Genomic DNA, 13,242 nt, shown 5'->3' with positions numbered 1-13,242 from the left:
CCTTCGTTTCTTTTCAAACAAAAAAATTGTAACGTACCATATGAATACACAAAAAAATTCAAGCAAATAAAAACAATTTGTGAGAACCTCAAACATTTACTTGTATTTTCCCTCACTTCCAATAATTTCATTTTCTGCTACATGCGGCGCTTGAAATCTACAGCATCGATCGTGCCTGCATGCTTGACACGACAAACAGCAGCAAAGCATGTCATTACAACACTTCGCGTGTGAACGTTTGCAACAGGAAGTAACTTAGGAAGATGTCAAAATTACGTGCAGAAACTGTCAAAACTTATAGAGAAAAATAAAAAATATTTTGACAATAGAAAATGAATTAAAAAAAATGTAAAGCGAAATATTTTAAATTGAAAGGAAATAATAAAACAAAAAAAAAAAAGAGTGAACTTAAGAGAATAAAATAATATTTAACTTAATTTAAATAAACTAAATTAATTCAAAATAAAATAAACTGCACAAAAAAAAATTTACGGGGACACAAAAATTTAATTAGATGACGTAAAAAGATTAAACAAAAATAGAATAATATAAAATTAGTAGAATGTAATTTAAATAAGCCAATTAAATGAAAATATATTTAGCAAAATAATATAAAATAAATTGTATTAAATAAAAAAATTTCCAATTAAGGAGACAGATACCTGTAAACGGCCATATTTCCCCTGATTTTCATTAAAATTATTTAAAATGAAGAAGTCAATATTTTTTTTTTTAAATTGGCACACAGTTTGTTTATACATTAAAATAACATAATTTTTTTTTTTTATTTTAATCATTTAAAATGGCGGATGTGCACTCAATTCTTCCAGGAAGTTCGCAGCGGAACTTCTCAATCGGCGGGCATTGTAGCATCGACGTCAGAGACCTGAATACAAAAAATCAAAAATTGTTTTGTTTATTATTGTCATTATTTCTATATGAATTAAAAACAATTGAAAAAAAATCGCGGGATAAAATGCTAAAAAAAGGAATTTTGGTTCGAATTTTCCTACTATTTTTACTTCGAAAATTTTTTTTTGAATTTTTGAAAATTTTTCGAAGAAAATAATTTTTTTCGAAGCAAACATAGTAGGAAAATTCGTTTCCCAAAATTCATTTTTTTGTTTAAAGCTTTTTATTCCGCAATTTTTTTTTTTCATTTTTTTTAAATTCATATAGAAATTATGACAGTAATAAAAAAGTTTGGTTTTTTGTATTCAGGTCACTGGTGCCGATGCTACAATGCCCGCCGATTGTTGCATGAAAGCAAGATCTCCCAGCGAAACCTATCAAGACATTTTTTATACACAATATTTTCCTTGTTGTACTTCGATATTTCTCGATTTTCGGCCAAAGCGGACCACAAATACGACTTTTAGAGTTATGTAGACCTCAGCGCCGCCTATCGAGCCACAATTGGCTCAAAATTTTTCTCTTCTTACACCTAAAACATGTCTCGAATTTGAGCCAAATCGGACCATAAATGCGACTTTCGGAGATATCTCCACACCAGCGCCACCTATCGAGTCAATCTATGAACAAAATATTTGCCTTCGTATCGCTAACTACGTTTCAAATTTGAGCCAGATCGGACTATAAATACGATTTTTAAAAGCGTCACGAGACCAGCGCCGCCACCTATCAGAAAATCCAGCAATTTTCTTCCAATTTGCTAGACGAATGCACTCCATACATGAGCGCAATGTGCTTAGTTTTTAATAGTGAAACTTCACACGCATATGCGCTGCCAAGACTTTTTCTCTTAAAATTATTGTGATTGTGAAATTTATGTTTGATGTTAGCAATGAATTCTCGCCATTTTATGAAACTACACGAACGCATGTTTATGAGCGAAACTGAAAGCAACAGGATTTCAAGTTTATCACTCAAGTCTTTTGTTATTCTTAATGGCCTGCAGTGGCACTCAAACAACACTTTCGCACGCAAATGGCGGAAATGTGTAATTAAATTATTAATAGCAAATTTATTGAACGGATAAAAATTATAGCAAAACAAAAGACCAACAATAACAAAGCTGCAGAGCGCATTGCATGACGCACAGAAAGTGGTGTAGCTGGTCTCATGTAGAAATGGAATGTTTCACCAGCAATCACTCTGCGTTCTATGAGTAATTATTTGTCTTCAAAGAAATTTCTTCACTAATTCGCGCACTTCCGCTTGTCAAACCAGCAGCCGTCAATATGTTTGGTATTTTAATAGCTTGACAAAAGTTGCATGCAACTACGAGGCATGGAGAAACCAGCTCGTGGATGAATTGCTTAAGTGTGAAATCGAAGGATTTATTGACAGCCGGCTTTAGTTGCGAGAGAAATTTGTATAGCACTAAATACTGAATTGTTTATAATTAAAAAAAACAAAGAAAACAAAAAAAAAGTGGATAAAACATAGTCATGCGCAACGCCAATTAGTAGGTGTTGTAGTTTCACAGGCTAAGGAGTATCCACGTTATGAGGCCATGATCAGCAGTGTTGGGCAATTTTCAGTTAACTACCAGTTATCATATGCATACTAATATTAAAAGTGCCTTTGATGTAATTCAAGTCCTCACTGCAGGTACGACCACACACACACCCATACACAATCAGGCTCTGCTCAGGTTAGCAGAGACCTTCCAAACACACACACGCACACATAAATACATAAGAGCGCGCATTAAATGGCATTTCATTAAAATATTTTAGCTTACAACATCTGCTGGGAGCTAAATTAACTATAGGCATGCGCTCAGTCGCCCAGCGAAGCATCAAAGCCAATTTTTCTGCAATGGTTCTTATCATTTAAACTAATTGTTTGACTTTCGCATATATTAAACATTTCACCGTGGTTGCATATCGCAAAACACATAAGGAAGTCATCTAACGAAACACTACTTCACGGTAAAATGGTCAAATTAATGACGCAAAAGCTAAAACGGCTACGAAGGCAATAACTGCGGCAATTGTGCAGTACTTTTCTTCGCCGGCAGCGTAAAAGCTCTTGAAAGTGGCACAGTAGGAAATGTAAAGGGATGGAATTGTAGAGGAGAAAAAACAGAAACTACTGTGCGCATATGAGAGAAGTATTCCATGCAAGAACTAAGAATCTGTGCTGAGTTTGTAGCTCCCACTTACCCAGTTACCCAGTGAAGATATCACTAAATTTGAACTGAACTGAACGACAAGGAAGCTGCATTTGAAAGAAAACTCCAGAAGTGTACCTTGCACTGGTACACAGATGGCTCGAAGACACCAGCAGGCATAGGTGTTGGAATATATGGCCCCAGAACCAAGTGGTTGGTTCCGATGGGCAGCTCTAAAAGCATCTTCCATGCGGAGGTGTAAGCCATCTGTCTATGTGCAGAGATGAGATTAGATAGGAACTTCTGGAATAAGCCAATGGCCATACTGAGCGACAGTCAGGTAGCACTCAAGGTTTTATCATCCTATGAGATTAACCGATAAGGAGTTCTTGAGTGTATCGATAAATCTGTTAGGAACGCGCAATCGCATCCGGCTGATTTGGGGCACAGAGGTACAACTGGAAACGAAGTAGAGAGGCTGCGGTCTCACCATTAGTAGGACCCGAGGCCTTCCTTGAGTGAAGAGTTAAAGCTAAGTGGGTGTGAACTGGGACCAAACTATGGGGCTCGGCCGGGCGCAATTGATAATCAATGGCGTGCCATTTTTTGCATAAATCAAAAGTGTAAAAGGAGATCCATTAAAGAAAAGAAACTCTCAATCCAATAACCTTTAGTTAGATATCTTTCAATGATGTCTAAACCAAAATATTCTAATAAAAGCTAGTTTTTTCCAAAAACTTTAAGATATGAAATAATTCATTTCTGCGCCCAAGCGTCCCAATGATTTAAAAGCATATTAAGATCAGTACGAAAAATTGTTTCACGCACTGAGCGATGAGACCGCGTGACCACCGACTGAACTCATTTATCTATCCTATTGAGGCTTCTTTTGACACTTGATTTTGAGAAGATGTGCAGAGATTTCATAACCGCTCAAGCTTGGAGCTTTCACCAACACCTGTCAATAGAGCAGCATATTTATTTCATTTCTGATTATACATACAGAAGATATTTATGAGCGGAAACGCGAAAAGGCTTAATAAGTACTCAGTGGTAAGCTCTTCGAAAGTTATTAAGCTTCGTTCATCGGGTTGCCTGATTAAATATCAACGAAAGCTAAATACTGTCGCGAATATTTAAATCTCAGAATAGGAATCGTTGTTCAGATCCCAATTTTTTTTGCCCAAAGAAACAAGCACCGTAATCCTTGCACGGCGGTAGCGGAATTGCTCTTCACGCTGAGAAGTAAAGAGCTACGATTGCTCATTGATTGAATAAAAAAAAACAAAAAACACAATGTAATAAGCGTCAACTACAAGCCAAAATGTGACTCCTGTCAAGAGGACAATCACCATTCAGTGTACTCTCTCTTTGCTCTTTTTGGCATACACTTGGCTAAGAAGGTTGGAAAATTTGAAGAGGAATTAACCATAGAAAATCTCCCTTTCCTATTGTTTTCCCTATCTGAAGTACCGTGAGCATCATGGCCGAGCGCATGAGTCATCATTAATAATCTCTCGGCCTACTTCAATCTAATAAAATATCAAATAATTGGCGCGCACACCCTTTCCGGGTGTTTGGCCAAGCTCCTCCCCCTATTTGTTGTGAGCGTCTTGATGTTGTTCCACAAATGGAGGAACCTACTGTGTGAGGAGTTTTTCATGGCAGACTACACTCGGTGGTTTGCCATTGCTCGTTTTCTTTATTTTAGTTTTTCACGGGGGTTCGAAAGTACGTATTCTCGAATGGTAGTCTCGCACCAATCCATTCGGCTACGGCGACGTACTTAAATCTATCGATCCATATATTTATGCGCCAGAATTCATGGCAAGTGTTTGATTCGGCGTCTGTCGGTGTAAGTAAAAGAAGGGAGAGAATTCTTGAGTGAGTTGAATTGACTAAGCGGTAAAAAGCTTAAGCGCACTTGGAAAAATCTCTTAGAGCACACACAAAATTGCGTTGGTAACTAAGGCGACATTTAAGAAAAAGATGCTCTGCTATTCCTTTGAAAATCATGATAGCAACGATATACTCGTACATAATTTTTCTGTACTCTCAGCTCGCTCGTGAATTACAGCCAAAGTGGTCTTCGAACTTCGAACTTGCATGACGCCAAGCACGCGCATTTTCGGTCTAAATTTTTCTGAGTATATCCACCAATATTAAATAATTTTCCACCAAAGCATCAGAATTATGAAACACACGTTTCCTACAGCATCTCAAAGAAAGCATGGAATTTCCTGCTGGTCTACTCTACTTACGATTGTCTTGCAATAAGTTGGCCGCAAGAGCTGGCAAAAAAACAACCAGAGCTCGCACATAACGGCCAATCAGTATCAACATGTCCGTATTGGACAGAACTACTGCACTGGTGGCTACGTTAATGACCATATGACTAAGTAGTTTGGCGCGCCTTAAGCTAATACGAAAAGTGTTTCTCCAAATTAGACGCTTGCAGTAGCAGCTATGAAAAAAAAAAATAAAATAAAAATACGAAAAAAGTGGACAGCAAACAGAAATGGGCAAACGGCAATAAAAGAAAAGAAAAAAACGAAACAAATGGCAAAAATGAGAAGAAAAAACAAATAGAAGCACACAAAAAGCGATAGAATGAGTCAAGCAACAGGCTGCCAATTGGTCACTGACTATTGACTACAGTCCTGCAACGAATGTCGTCGCATACGCAACGCGAAAAAAACGGCTATACGAGCCTACAATGGAATGTTGCAGGCAAACGTGCAACGGCGAGGGCCATTTACCGCTGAAATTAATTAGAAGCGCGCATTGCAGCCAACGCCGCATTCAGGCAACAGCAGCACCTCCATGCAACTGCCGGACAACAATCAGCCGACACAGTGGCAGCCAGCCAGCCAGCACATACAAATAAAAATCTAATTAGATGCTTTTGTCTGCTGCCTACTGTGTTAAGCACAAGCAAATCACACACACACACACGCTTACATATGTATGTATGTGCATTATTGCCAGTGGTGGCAATATTTGCGCCTGCGCAGCAATTGCGTTCTAAATTAAATTCGCCTTCACAGTAGCGGTGATGGTGACGGTGACGGTGGTGGCGCTGCTCTTATTCTTATTATTGTTATTGTTAATGGTGTTGTTGTTGTTGTTGCCAGCCAATCAGCGGCTTGGTAGCAGCCTGAACGTTTGGCGTGTGATATTATGCAAGAATGCAGCAAATTGGCGCATTTGAAAATTGCACGACATAACAACAGAGCCAAGCAAGTAGCAACAACAGGGAAATATTGTAAATAGATTAAAAAAAATAAAAATAAATAAATGGGAGCAAAAACAATGCAGTTTTTATGAAAAGAAAAGAAAATGCGATATGCGCGCATACAAATCCAGCAAAACAAAAACAAAAACACATACAAACGCCACTCGCAGCACCGGCAACTGACAACTTTTTACATATGTGTGTATGTATGTGCATCTAGTGGCTACCTTGCCACATTTGGTGTGGCATGAAACTATGTATAGTTCGCGTTGGCGCTGCAAATTTATGTAATTAGTTTGCGGAGCTTACGGTGTATGTGTGTGTGTGTGTGCGCGTAAGTTCATGTTTGTTCCCGCACGTTTTTTGTTGCAAAATCTTTCTCAGCCGCTAATTCTCAGCGGTCATGGCCACTATGCAAGCTGTTGCATACCTCATTCATTATACAGCTATTGGCCTTTTTAACGCTTTTTGCATGGAAATAAATGAAAATTTCATTAAAACAGAAATGCGAGTGCAGCTCAGGTTACAAGTGAGATTAATGTTAATCGAAATCTTTGTTTTTTTTATTCAAATTTTTCTTTGTTTTTTTGTAATTTTATGTACGTCTCTCACGAACTGAAAATTAATGATTTGTATAAAATACCGCAAACTAACCTTAAATGTGAGGAGTTAAAATAAAATGAAATATTCAAAAGCCTATTAAAATTTGCATTGCTGTTAACAGAAACAGAAGCGATAACATAAACGAAGTGCAATAACAGCACAGCTTCGAATAGTTTTCGTACTTTGTTACAAACCAGCGCAATTCCTTCGCGATGGCACGTCAGATTACGCGCTTTATAGTTTACAATGTAAAATTGGGACGGACGTCAAAATGCGAAATGAAGGGCTCGGCGAAAAGAGGTATTCACATATTTGTGTTCTTTAAGGAAATGTAAATTATATGCCGTTCCGCTTTCAGCTCTATATGAAATTTTGCCCACCATTTTGTTTGTCCACTTCCTGTTTTTTCCACTAGGGACCAATTTCTGATCTATGTGCGATCTACAGCATCAACCAAGTCCATTTTTTAAACCAAAACGCATCAGAAGCGCGTTCAAGTTAATATTTTTAGTGTTATTGAAACACTGGTTCGGAAATTTAAGGTGGCGCACAATTAGTCATTCAATTGTATTTCAAACACCTTTATTTCCTACTAAATCAAAAAAATGATTTTGAGTGATGAAAACCTTTATTTTGACTTTCAGGCGCTTGTTGACGTGACGCGGCGTCTATTTAGTGACTTGATCAGTTAGTGGGTTGCTGTTCAGTTGGTTAACAGTTTGTTTATTTTGCTTTCGAATGTGCCATTCGTCAGCTGTAGGAGTCTAACAGCCGTATCCAAAGTACACCTTGTTCAAAAAGTTCCCAGAATATATACTTACAGAAAATTCAAAATAAAAATTTATTCCCCAAAAGTGATATTATCGCCTTCAAAGTACTTCCCGTCAACTGCAACGCACTTTTGCTAGAGTTGGTTCCCGCTCTCGGAACATTTATCGAATTTTATTTTCAATATATCAGTGGAACTCTATATCAGATCCATCTTCGCTTTTTCCTTTACTTCATTTTGGCTGTTAAAACGGTGACGTTTTTAGTCCCTATCAAACAGAAGAAAAATCGTAACGAACCATATCACGTAAATTCGATGACTGTTGGATTGTATTCGTTTCGCTCTTGGTTCAAAATTCGCGGATAATGATGGCACTTTGCGACTAAGTGTTGTCATGGTGCAAAGTCCACGAGTTATTTTTCTACAAATCCATTAATAGGACTATGAATAAGTTCGTGCGGTTTTTTTTTCGAAATTTGAAACTTTATTGACGTAAAATGGTTACAAATTTAATATTCAAAATATTGTCCATCGCTTACTACTACTTTTTCCCATCTTTCTGGCAATTCACGGATTCCCTTTGTGAAAAATTCGGTCGGTTTTGCCGCAATCCACGAATCGATCCATTTTTTGACTTCATCGTAATTACGGAAGTGCTGGTCAGCCAGGCCATGTTGCATCGATCGGAAGAGATAGTAATCGGATGGCGCAAGGTCTGGACTATACGGCGGGTGGGGTAGGACATCCCATTTGAGCGTTTCTAAGTATGTTTTGACCACTTGTGCAACATGTGGCCGAGCATTGTCATGTTGCAAAATAACTTTGTCGTGTCTATCGGCGTATTGCGGCCGTTTTTCTCGCAGTGCTCGGCTCAAACGCATCAATTGTCGTCGGTAGACATCCCCCGTAATCGTTTCATTCGGTTTCAGTAGCTCATAATACACAACACCCAGCTGGTCCCACCAGATACACAGCATAACCTTCAGGCCATGAATATTCTGCGCCGACGTCGATGTTGAAGCATGGCCAGGGTATCCATACGTTGCCCGACGTTTTGGATTGTCGTAATGGACCCACTTTTCATCGCCAGTCACAATTCGATGCAAAAAACCCTTTCTTTTGTGCCGTTGAAGCAGTTGTTCGCATGCCATAAAACGGCGTTCAACGTCTCTTGGCTTCAATTCATACGGCACCCAATGGCCTACCTTTCGGATCATTCCCATGGCTTTTAAACGTTTGGAAATGGTTGATTGATCAACTCCCAAAGTTTTTGCAACCTCTTCTTGCGTTTGAGCCGGATCTTGATCGAGCAATTCCTCCAATTCGGTATCCATGAACTTTGGCGGCGCACCCTCGCGTTCTTCGTCTTCCAAGCCAAAATCACCACTTTTAAAGCGTGCAAACCACTTCTGGCACGTTCGCTCAGATAGAGCATGCTCACCATAAACTTCCACCAAGATACGATGACTTTCGGCTGCTTTTTTCTTCATATTAAAATAATGAAGAAGAATTCCCCGCAAAAACACATTATTTGGCACGAAATTCGACATTTTCAAGTGTGGTAAAAATATTGTTGTTTACGCTTCAAATAAAAAACTTATACTGACGTTTGTGCCTTACGACAGTAGCTCTCCAATGAATGTTTGGAAATGTGGATCGATGGAATAATAATCAAGTTACGCCATCTGTTGTAAAACCGCACGAACTTATTCATAGTCCTATTATTTCTTCGCAAACTGCTTCATGTTAAACGTCTATTAGCATCCAGTTAATAGTCCTTATTAACTGTCTGAGCTTCTGGCAAAAATTCGTGGCGTACAATACCGTTGAAATCCATAAAAACCGCGACCATCGCGCTCTTTTGACTTCTTTCGTCTCTTTCCTTGACTGAAAACGACGTCTTTTTCGGTCGTATTATTCTTTATTCGGAGCTCTCCACTCATTCGCCTGATGCCTGAATTGGATGGCGATTCTTAAATTCATGTCTCGTCTCCCGTCATTATGCGTTTGATGCCTGTTGGGTCGGATTTAGCTCTGAAAATCATGTTTTTCGCGATTTTAACGCGGTCGCCCTTTTGCATGCAGTTAAGGTCGTTTGGGACCAACAAACCATTAACTATAATGCCCTTAACGGGTTCAGAAGCATAAGTTCAAGACTTTTCTTTCACTTTATTGAAGTTGTCATCAGTTTTTGATATCGACAGAATGCCAATACGCAGGCGGTTTGTCATTCTTTCTGGGCTCGCGATGTTTTCTGAGGCGTTTATGCCACTCGTAAACGGCTGTTTTGCTTAGCCTCTCAAGAGATGATATCTCGAAGGTCGTGGTCATTGGTTATTTGGCAGGTATTCCTTGAAACTACGGGGAAGAGACAATTGAACACTTCCTTTGCAATTGTCCAGCCCTAGATAAAATCAGGGCAGATTGTATAGGTACCTACTTTTTCAATTCTCTCACAGAGCTGTCTGGCGTAGGGAGGGACCAATTCTGCGTTTCATAAGAGTCACAAAATGGATCCACGTAGAAAAATAAATGAGGTTCGCGTGCAGCACAGTGGACAACGGACCTGTGGGTCTAAGTGAGTTGGTCGTACAGACAGACCAACTACCACCATGACTTAACTTAACCCACCGTAACAGTTTCCCAACATTTCTAAGGTTTTCACACCATTGAATCTATTTTTACTGCAAAATTTAATACAAACTCATGGTTGCAAATTCAAATCTATTTTTAAAGCTGTAAGAAGTGGGAAACGCGTGCAAAGGTAAATTTACTCAAGACGGCATAATCTTTACAAATATCAAGCGGTTGTGGCAGATTTTTGCTTTTTGATCAATGTGGTATATAAATGAGGCGCAGAATTAATCATCCAATTTTGTTCTTGAACAACATGTCTATTAAATAAATAAAAATACCGGGGAGAGGGAAGGTTAGAATAAGGCAACTCATAGCCCTTCCTAAGGATAACCTCAGCGAGCTTACGGATATTGTCACAGGTCACTGCAAATTGCGTAATCATCTCCACAGGATTGGGATATGGTTCACTGACTCCTGTCGTTTATGCGACTAGTCCCCGGAGACTCCAGCACACCTTCTTCCCCAACTTGACGCTATAGCGTGAAGAAAGTTGAGACACCTCGTCCAGATGAGGCCGGAAAAAAGGCATGTACGCTCAGCCCCCCCCCAACACTAACTTAGGTTTATTAAGGGACCTGGGTTTGGATGAAGTGCCATAAAAGACCATGAGATCGAAGTGCAATCCTCAATTGCATTCATTCAAAAAAGAATTGACAGAAGCGAGTGACAGAAATCTTTTATTTTGGCCTTTACGAGCTCCATATATTGTGGGTTTGTTTGCTGCAGTCGTCTAGTTTACAAGCGTCAAGTAAGATTCACGTATGACGCCATTTGCAAAAATTATACACATTCCGATGGGGTAATTAAGTTCATGCTAAATAAAAAGCAGTACATTACTTATATGGCCTGATCAAGGATCACAACTCGTTACCGGATTAAGCCCGACTGTAACAAGTCTCGCCAGGCGTCTCTGCTTTGCGGGTTCCCTCAACTTGGTCCTTCCATCGCAGGCATGGTTTTCCCCCACGTCGTTGTCCTCTGACTTGCCAACCGAACAATTTCTTTGCTGGAGCTTCTGCACCCATGCGCTCGACGTGGCCCAGCCAGCGCAAGCGCTGAATATTGATGCGTTTGATTATGTCCACCAGCAGTACCTCACAACTTCAAAATTAGAACTGCCAACAGTAACGTGGCTTCCCTTCTTTATAGTATTAACAAGTACCTTAGGAAAGGCTGTGGTAGCAACTAGTAGTCGACAGACCCGCAAGACTACCATTGCGTTTAAAAACGGTACATATTTTAGTACCTAATACTAAAACGGAGACAGCCGCCCTCAAAAATCCTTTTAAACAACAAATTTTCTAACGACCCGAACCCTGGGAAGTCCAACCTGGCTTGACCAAGTCATAGCCGAACTGAAAAAGCCACGAGTCGGGAGTTGGAAATCTATTGCTATGAAACGTGCAAATTGGAAGAGGATTGTGGACGAAGCGAAAGTACATTAAGTAGCGATTAATGATGACGATGAATGCTCAAATAAACAAGTCGATTGGCACAACCTTTATTTGCTCTCTCTTCGCTAGTCGGGCCAACATTTGCAGTTGACTATCGCTTATCTGTACTCTATAAAAAAAAATATAATAGATATATGGAATATTATTTATTTTCTTAACAACTCTGTAGTGTCACGCTCAATTTACGGTGCATCATTAATTTCGCTAGAAACAAACAATTTATCAAAAATCTGATAACAATTACACGCTAAGTATGTAACCACGTACATATCAGTACGCGCCTGCATGACTGTAGCCGGAATCTGAACAACTGGGCAACTGGACAACTGCACCTTGGTCACAAGTCGTGACATATTGCCAAATATTAATTGAAAATGAACTGCATGTCAAAGGAATTAATTAAAGAACCACGTAAGAGTGGGTCTGTCTATTAAAAATAACACCCAGCCAAATGCAAAAAGCCATCTGTGCATATAGCAGACACCTACACCGGCGCACGTTGGTGATGGTTATAAAAATCATAAATCAAAATTAAACGAAATGTGGCTATGCAAATGATTATCAGTGGCCAGCCAATACAGGCAATTTAGCCTAAGCTTTGGCATATCTTTAAAAATAGAAACAAGTAAGAGATGCCCAGGTGTGCTGGCGGCAGATCTAATACAGGTATTTGACAGCCTGAGCAAGTCTTCGCATTCCGCTTGGCAGTCGGAGTTGAGTTGCATTACAGGCAGGTTGATTGTTGGTGGTTGGACTGCAATGAGTAATTATGACAGCAGGAAAAATTCAAGCTCGTGCATATGTCTCACATTTCATCTTAAGTGTATGATGCTGTATATGGTCGCTAAGTAAATAAACTCTAACAGTGCAAATGCAGTGTGCAGCTAAGAGGATTATAATAACAAAAGCAGCATGTCGCCATAGACAATTCACGAAGTGCACGATGATTGAAGTAACTGTAGTTGATGATGACGATGATGTTTATGCCTGCGAATATGCTTAAGTGGTATTGGTTATTGCTACGGTATTGTATTATATTGTATGCAACAGGTTAGCCGTAGTAGGCTCAGCTCTTCATCCTGCTTCATAAGTAGCGGTTGGTCTCCAGGAACTACAGACGGTTCGGGGAAAATAATACATCCGCAGTAAGGCATGACTGTCGTAAGAGGCGACTAAAATCTGGTAGGAGAGGAAGGAGCACGGCTCGAAGTACCTCATACACCGCGATAACCTTCAGCGGCAGGGTTGTAGACCTCATCAACATCGACACCAGAAAGATCCCGACTTATACTGATAAATAATTCAGATTAGACAGTCTATGGGCTGTTGGAAGTAGTATTCCATCACCTCAGTACAGGAGGGTGACACCTCACAGAAATTACTGATAGGCTAATACTTTAATCGCCTCCATCCCGTTAAAACTCCGGCAAGTCTTTGGCTACGTCACCATTAAATTCGTGGCGCA

General features: G+C 39.5%; 1 protein-coding gene across 1 annotated transcript in view; it reads left to right on the top strand.

The window, feature by feature from the left end:
- Window positions 1-13,242, top strand: part of LOC128855486 (uncharacterized) — a 98,579-nt gene that overhangs the window by 32,222 nt on the left and 53,115 nt on the right. The gene's annotated exons all lie outside the window — the stretch shown is intronic.

Source organism: Anastrepha ludens, chromosome 2, assembly GCF_028408465.1.
Source record: "Anastrepha ludens isolate Willacy chromosome 2, idAnaLude1.1, whole genome shotgun sequence".
Classification (NCBI taxonomy): Eukaryota; Metazoa; Arthropoda; class Insecta; order Diptera; family Tephritidae; genus Anastrepha; species Anastrepha ludens.
Note: the sequence above shows the minus strand (reverse complement) of the source record. Positions and strands in the feature narration are given on the sequence as shown.